At 53.7% G+C, this 7,876-nt stretch overlaps 1 protein-coding gene across 2 annotated transcripts in view; it reads left to right on the top strand.

Annotated features, from left to right (window-relative positions):
- Positions 1–678: 678 nt before the first annotated feature.
- The window catches only part of GATA3 (GATA binding protein 3), a 28,668-nt gene continuing 21,470 nt past the window's right edge, over positions 679–7,876 (top strand). For both annotated transcript variants that reach the window (XM_017807713.1, XM_017807711.1), the window contains exon 1: positions 679–872. The gene's annotated coding sequence lies outside the window, so the exon portion shown is untranslated. The remainder of the gene's footprint in view (positions 873–7,876) is intronic.

Raw genomic sequence — 7,876 nt, 5'->3', positions numbered from 1 at the left:
ACAGAGAAGGGGACAGACAGACCCCCAGGGCTGGGACTGACCCCTAAGGTCGGTGTCTCCCCGCCGCGCTCCTGCCCGTGGCTGGGAGCCTTCCTCGTCCCGAGGAAGACTGGGGAACAGGGGACACAGGGGGACTGTCGTCTCACCCTCCACTCTCGGAGGGCCAAGACATGCGTGTGAATTATTATTATTTTTTTTTCCTGTCTAGATCCTGGAGCCTTACACAGACACACATACAAAATAAAAATAAATTAGCGATGGTTAAAAACAAGTAAATAAAGGAAAATAGGCTAGTTAAAGGTGTGTCCGTCCCCCCTCCTCCACTCCCGAGGAGAAGGGGGGGCAGAGGAGAAGAACCAGCCCCTCGCCGTTAATGTCACCGCTTTTCCTTGAAAGCTTTCGATGCAGCGGAGCGAGCCCCGGCGTTATTTGTGTGATCATACGCTTAATTATATTTCCCCCTCTCTCTCTTCCCAGTGTTCCAGGCTCACGGCGCTGACAGTTGCTCCCGGGACGGGTTACATCACGCTCACACCGCTGCGAGCCCCAGTACCTGGCGCGTCCCCCCGGCCCTGGCCCTGCCCCTGCCCCCCCGCCTCCACCTCCCCGCCCCATCGATGGGTGTGTAAAGAAATGGCCCATCATATTCCTCTCACTCCTTCTCTGCCCTTTCCCAACCCGGAAGAGCTCTGATCTTCAGCCCAGCCCGGAGGAGGAGGAGGAGGGCAAGGGTGGGCGTTCGGAGGATGCGGCTCCCCCAGGTTTTCCCCCTCGGTGGGAGCTTGCGACATGCCAGCAGCGGCTCCGCTCCTCCCGCACTCCTGCCCTGAGCGCTCCAGAGGAACCGGCCAAAATCAAAAGCGTCTGCCCAGGTCAGTGAACACCGATTTGCCTGTTCGTGTGTCCCCTCACCCTCCTCCTGTTTTTCTTCTTCTTCTTTTTTTTTTTTTTTTTTTTTTTTTTTTTTTTTTTTTTTTTTTTTACTCCTTCTCCACGTGGAGGGCATTAGGATGGGGAGCTCGGCTAAAAGGGCTTGAAACTCAACACGACCCTCCCTCATTGCTTGGGGTGCATGGGGGGAAATTTAGTTTTCCCGGTGGCCTTGGGGAAAGCCCCCACCACCCCGATTCGGGAGGGAGCCGAAATTTTGGAAGCGGGTGAGAAAAGCTGTTTTACCCCTGGGTATTAAGGGGCAAAGGAGTGAGACTGGAATGGCGGGGGGTGGGAGATGAGACACGGCGCTGTCATAGCTGGGATGTGAAATATTAATCTCAGGAATGGAAGAGGTAGGTAGATACCTACGGGATATGCGAAATCGGGGCCTTTCCGTTCCGTCTCAGTACCTATGTGCACATATATATATAAATATATATACTTTGTATATACGGACCTAGTCGTATGACTCTGTGTACAGCGTTATTCATGCCGGCAGGCATCTGCCCATGGCTGCGGTTCTGTACTATTCCCACAAAAAATACCGATTTGATTTGATTCAGTGACATCGATCTGTGCTCTATAGTGCCTAATATATACTATATATGTAATACTCTATACATCCATGTTAAAAATATCTAATATACAACACGTAACAGGAATACTGTGGTTCTAGCAGAATCCATTTAGGACGATCTTCCACCGCTTCTCGTAGATATTTCTCCTTTTTATACCTTGTAAACCCAAACCAGAGCTACCTGAGAGACGTGTAATTAAGGCAGGCTGAGATGGGGAGGGAGATGACTCCGCTCCGGGGCCGGACCCCGCACCTTCCCGCGGTTCCCAGTCCCGCCGGGGGGATCCTCGGTCCGGGCCGTTCTGGGCTCCGGCAAGACTCGGGGCCGCGGGGCGAGAGGAGAGCTTCCCCTCTTTCCTAGTATCCCTGGATTTAAGTCTCCCTCCTCCTTGCCCTCTTGCAGGAAAATTTTCCACCCCCCACACCGGGCGGAGGGTGTTTCAAGAGGGAACCTGGAAATGGCTTGGGCTGTACAGAAATCCGCGTTAGCTGTCATTGAACGTCTTCAGAAGCGAAAAGGGAGAAAATTATCTATCTATCTATCTATCTGTCTATCTGTCTATCTATCTATCCATTCATCCATCCATCCAAACTCTCTTACCTTCACGTGTCCGTACACAGGCAGCGGGCTCCGGGTGACAGATTTTAATGCAACCGGATAATTAATAACCACGGGCCCCGCTTGTTTTCTTCATTATTTATGGGCCGCAGGTGCTGAGCGGGGGAGCCGAGACCCAGCGGTGCCGCGGGCAGGGGCTGCTGCTCCGACAGGGCGGACACCGATCCCCCTTCCCTGGGAGTACTGGGATGTATCCCGGACAGACAGGAGGGATAGGCAGGGTCCCGGCAACCTGAGGGCCACGGGAAAGGCGAAACAGGCTCTCGGAAAGGAAGGAGGGGAGAGGGAAGGTCTACTCCACCCGCGGCGTTTTGCTCCCGGCTGGGACAAAGCGCTTCCTTCTCCCCGGGGATGTGAATTTTTTTTTTTTTTTTTTTTACGGAGCTGAAGGGGGTGTTTTAATTTCAGGTGGGGAAATAAGACGAGAAGGTGTTTCCCCGCAGGGGCAGGTAGGGAGTGCGATGCGAGGGAGAGGGAAGTCTCGTCTGGGGGCTCCGCTCGCCCCCCGGGATGAGCAGGGCATCGCCTTGTTCTTGGACGGTGGGCGGGGGACAGCACCTCGGGGAGCTTGTATGGACTCCTCAGGGGAATTTGGGGCGCGGTAGTCCGCTCTTTAGAGCGAAAAGAAATCGTGTAGATTCCGACATCCTCGGTACTATTTGAATTTTGTAGTTTCTGACGGTAGATGTGAGCCCCGTGTTTACGGAGTGGCTTGTCACTATGCGGGGCGGCCGCGTCTTGAGGGGTTACCCCCGGTGGGGTCTGTGGACAAGGGGTGTTTGTTTTGGGGCGTGCAGGGACGGCTTCAAACGAGCAGCAGCCAGACGCTTCCCGGAGCAAACCGCTCCGGCTTTAATCCCGGGAGGTCGGGATATGCCCCTGCGTCTCACCAAGGAGCTGGCGTTAATTCTACCGCCTCCTCTCACGCCAGCAGCCTGGCGATTTGTGTATTCTTCTTTATCTAAGTCCCGGGGTAATTTCTGCTTTCAGAAAAAAAAAAAAAAAAAAGAAAAGAAAAAAAAATCCTTAAACACGACGGCAGCTTCACCTTCTCCGTGGGGTTCGAGGAAAACGGCGCTTGTCGGCTTTAAAGCCTGCAAGATGCTTCAGTACGCCTTAAAATCTATCGCTCAAAACGTTCCTGGGAGATAAAGCAAAACCGAGAAACACGAAATAAACTGATTTCCCCTCTCTCCTTTTTCTTTTTTTTTCTAATTTCCCCCTCTTAAAGCACATGCCTTTAACCTCACCGTAATTTGGAGTGGCTGTTCAGGCGGTTTTCTGGCTTTTTCTGCTCTTATTTTTCAATTCTGTGGGGTCGAATCCTCCCCGGAGCGCCGCCCGCCCACCCCTGCCCAGCGCCGTGCCCGGCGGGGACCCGCTCCAGGGTCGGGAACCTCTCGCCCAGCCTGGAGAGAGGGGTAAAAAGGAGAGAACGGGAAAAAAGGGGTGGGGGAATAAAAAGGAGAAGCAGAACCCCTTGTCCAAGTACACTTCTGCTGTCTGAGAAAGGAAAAGGTGCATGGGGGAGGGAGAAAAGAGACTTACCGGGCTGAGCGTGAACCCGTGGCTGTGCTGCGGGGGAAGGAAGGAAGGAAGCAGGGAGGGAGAGAAGGAAGGAGGGAAGGGAGCTGGATTCTGCCTGCCATCCCGGAGCAGGACGGGGCACCGGTAGAAGGGTTGACATGACTCCCCCCCTCCCCTTCTCCCCTCTGCCCGGCTCCTCTCCGCGCCTCAGCCGCGCAGTTTGGGGAATGTGTCGGGGGGAGAGGTCGCCCCTGGGACTTGCGGAGCCGGTTTTTGATCTTTCTCAGACTTTTTTTTTTTTTTTTTAACTCCTGCAGTGTCCCGGGGCAGTCGCCCTCCTCTCAGCTTCAAAGAAGCGGGGGGGAGGAGGGGAAAGAAAAGTCCCAGTTTCTCTCCTCCCAGTTTTAATTCTTCGAATTTCTTTTCTACGGCAGAGCAGGGTTTTCCCCCTCTCTTCCTCCTCCTCCATCAAATAGCATCATTTGCGCTGAAACAAAAAAAAAAATTGTGTGCGTCTGGGGTGGGTGGTGGTGCACGAAAGGAGAAAAAATTGGACCCGGTGTAATCAGCCGATGATTTGTTCTCTCTCTGAATTTGCATGGCTCGGCACTTCTTTATGTGCGTGTGTTTACGTTTCCTCCAGATCTTCGTGAAGGGGAGATAAATGAATTATAAGAATAGAACGGAAATATATACGCATATGTTAAAAAAAAAAAATGAAGAGTGAGAGAGGGAAAAAAAAAAGAATGAAACACTCATGTGGCTGGTTTTGAAGCGAAGGGGAAGGCTCATGTGAGATGAGAAAGGGAAGATGCAGAAATGCAGTCTCTCACTTCGACCACTATTATTATTATTATTATTATTATTATTATTATTATTATTATTATTATTATTATTATTATTAATTTGCCGGCTCCTAGCTGGAGGGATGGTGATCATCGTTTTACTGATAAAGGCCGGGGGGGTGGCCTTGGGGAAACGGAATCCTGCCTGATTCACGAAGGGGGGGGGGGAAGAGGGAAAAAAAATTCCCTCTTCTCTCCGCCTTTGTTTAACCCGAGGTTATCTCAGCTGCCTTACCAGGGCCCAGCACCGTCCCGTCCCGGGGGCTGGCAGGATTTGTGTCCCGGGAGGGGTTGCCCCAGCCGGGAAGGCAGCAACGCCGCTCACAGCCCCGGGTCCCTCTCTCTCGGCAAGTTGCTGTACACAGGCAAAAAAAATTAATAATAATCTTCGGAGCTCTGCCCTGGGCCGTGTCCTCTCCATAACCCCCCAATTCCTCGCTCCCGGCTGTTTGTACAGCTTTACCTGTACTATTCTGGTACCCTGGAAGAAAAAAAAAAAAAAGGCAGCCCGACAAACGTAACTTAATCCCTTTTCAGTCAATTGTCGTTTAAAGGGGGGCTAAAGGAGAAGGGGGGGAGAAGGGGGAGGAGGGGGTCTGCCTGTCCCCGCCCCGAGGTGCCAGTCGCTGCGGTGGGCACCAACGAGGACGGAAGAGTGGGGTGGCCCCAGGTCCCGGCTCCACAACAGCCTTCCCTGTATCTATTTTAACAGGAAGACTTGAAGGAAAAAAAAACAAAAACGGGGGGCCCCGGCAGCTTTAGTGCCCTTTGACGGATCATTTTTGTGGGAGCGGTAGGTTGTGTGACCGCCCCATCCCACCGAGTTCGGGATTTTTTTGTTGTTGATTTTATTATTATTTAATTCCCTCCTTTTTGGGACTGTAAGTGACTTGTGTTAAAAGCGTTTCCTCGTGACCCTTTAGAGCCAGAGTTAACCCCATTCCCCCTCCCTCTATCCCTTCCCAAGCTCGGAGGGATGCTGGAGCCCCTCTCCTCGAGGTCCCCTTCCCCCCTCCCGGCAGAATTAACCCCCGAGCCCCCGACCCTTATCTGGCGACTGGTGGCGAGCTTGGGGCTAATTGCTCCAACAATGGGCTCCTATTAACGCCGAGCTGTCACTGGAAACCCTGCTGGGGGCTGCCGCGGGGGGGCGAGGTGATGGATCTGCAGCCACAGCCTGGGAAAAGGACGGTCAAGGCCAGCGCTCCTCGCAAAACCCCCGGGGATCACAGGATAATCCGAGGAGAGGAGGAAAATGATGGTTTTACCTTTTTTTTTTTTTTTCCCCCATGATTCCTTTTCCTTTTTTTTTTATTTTGGTCTTTTGGTGGGGGCAGTTTTTGCCCTCCCCACCACGACTTCCCCCCGGCTGGGAAGGGGATGGGAAGATCGAGTCTATCCAAGATGGGTTGAAAATAAAGGGACAGCCTGAGAAAACTAGATTTGAAAGCGGGGTCCTCCTCCCGTGACTGGGGCTGTGGCTGTGAGGGGCAGGCGGGGGACAGGATCCCACTGTGACACCCTTGTTGTCCCTCATAGGGGCAAGACGAGGCCGCTTCTTTTCCTCCCGCCACTGATGGGACTTGGTGTAGTTGCTGATTTATTATTTTATTTTACTTATTTTAATTTTTATTTTATTTCTTTTTTTTTTTTTGCTTTATTAATTTTAATTTGCATTAATCATTTCGTGTCCGCCAAACAGTTGAAGGAAAGCGGTTTCCCCAGTGCCTCTGGACAGGCTAAAGGCACGTTTTAAAATGGCTTAGCAATTTTGTGACCTCTGGATGGAAATTCCCCTCCTGAGATCCCACGGCTGTAGGTCTCAGGGCTGTAACTGCCGGAGGGAGGGGGGGTGGGAATCTCAGCTCACCTGCCCAAAGATCCCAGCTCAGCACTAGACGCCCCCCAAATGTTAAAAGAGAGAAGGTGACTTTTCCCAAGCTCTGGAGACGACTCTCGCCCGCAGGATGTGCTTGGGGTGCGGGGAAATTTGGAGAGGCGGAATAAAGGGGCAAATCCCGGGGAGACACTTCGCCCTCATATCCATGAAACGCTTAAAGCTGGGGAGGGCGGGAAGCGGAAAGTTTGTGCTCTTGGACGTTGCTCTCCTCTTTACCGTCCTCCTCCTCTCAGAGAAATACCTCCCCAAAGGAGGGCCCACCCCGGTGCTGGGGCACCTTAAACACCCCAAAACACCCCCACACCGCGGGGGTAGAGGCCATGGGGCCACCTGGTGCGGAGGGACCCGGCGGGTCAACCCGGGAAGTGCATCAGGAGAGCTCGCGCTGTTTTCCCTTCCGTTTCCCCCCCTCACAGTGCACCCCAGCTCCCAGGGTGTGTAAAGGAGGGGTCACCCCTCAAAATAAAAAAGCTGCGGGCAAAGCGGCTTCTCTGAGTGGGGGGAGAGAGGAAACACGAGTTCTCCCGGAGCGAGTTAAAGCCCCCGGCTCGGGGAGGGTCATCCCGCTCCTGCCTCCCCCTTCCCTCCCGTGCCCCCGACGGGATGCCGGGAGCGGTGCCCGCTCCCTCCAGGCGGCGGGACTCGGTCCTGGCGGCGTCGGCGAGGCTGGGCAGGGCTCGATGGAGCGTCGATCCCCATCCCCCGAACAGTTCTGGGAGGGGGGGCTGCCACCCCCATCTCGGCTCGTCCACCCTCCTCGGCACTCCCAACCCGGCACGTTTCCCGGGTTCCCCCCCTGTCCAGGCTACGCCGACCCCAACGTATGGCTGATTCTCGGTGTTTATACCTGCCCCGGAAGGTGACTTTTTAAAAAATAAAATAAATACATGTATATGCATCCCCACGGCACATCCTTCACGCGTGAAACCGCAGCGCTGCTGCCCTGTCCCCACGCCCTGCGCCGGGGGCTTAAAACCAGGCTTAAAAATGGGCGCCCTCGAGGACCCGGGGCATCCATCCATCCATCCATCCATCCATCCATCCATCCATCCATCCATCCCGCCGTCGGGAGGCTCAGCTCCGCCGGCCGTCGAGCGGAGCCGTCTCCCCGGGCAGGCTGAGCCCAGCCCGGCCCCACTGAGCGGGGACCGCCCCGGCGGCACCGCCGGGACACCGGCACAGTCGCTGCGGAGCCCCGGGTTTATCGAGACCCTCCCGGTATAAAAATTCCTCAGCGGCATTTCCTTCCCAGCCGGGCTGCACTCCTGCCAGTGCGGAGAGACAGAGGCACCCAGTGAGTGACTTGTTCTAGTGCTTTTTTAAAAAAATAATATTATCCTTTGTTTTTTTTCCGTTTCCCCTTCATTTTTTCTTTCACTCCCCACCCTTTCCCTTCTTTTTCTTTTTCCTTTTCTTTTTCCTTTTCCTTTTCTTTTTCTTTTTCTTTTTCTTTTTCTTTTTCTTTTTCTTTTTCT

Source organism: Lepidothrix coronata, unplaced genomic scaffold, assembly GCF_001604755.1.
Source record: "Lepidothrix coronata isolate B3197 unplaced genomic scaffold, Lepidothrix_coronata-1.0 Scaffold20, whole genome shotgun sequence".
Classification (NCBI taxonomy): Eukaryota; Metazoa; Chordata; class Aves; order Passeriformes; family Pipridae; genus Lepidothrix; species Lepidothrix coronata.
This window is presented reverse-complemented; position numbering and strand designations above follow the sequence as displayed.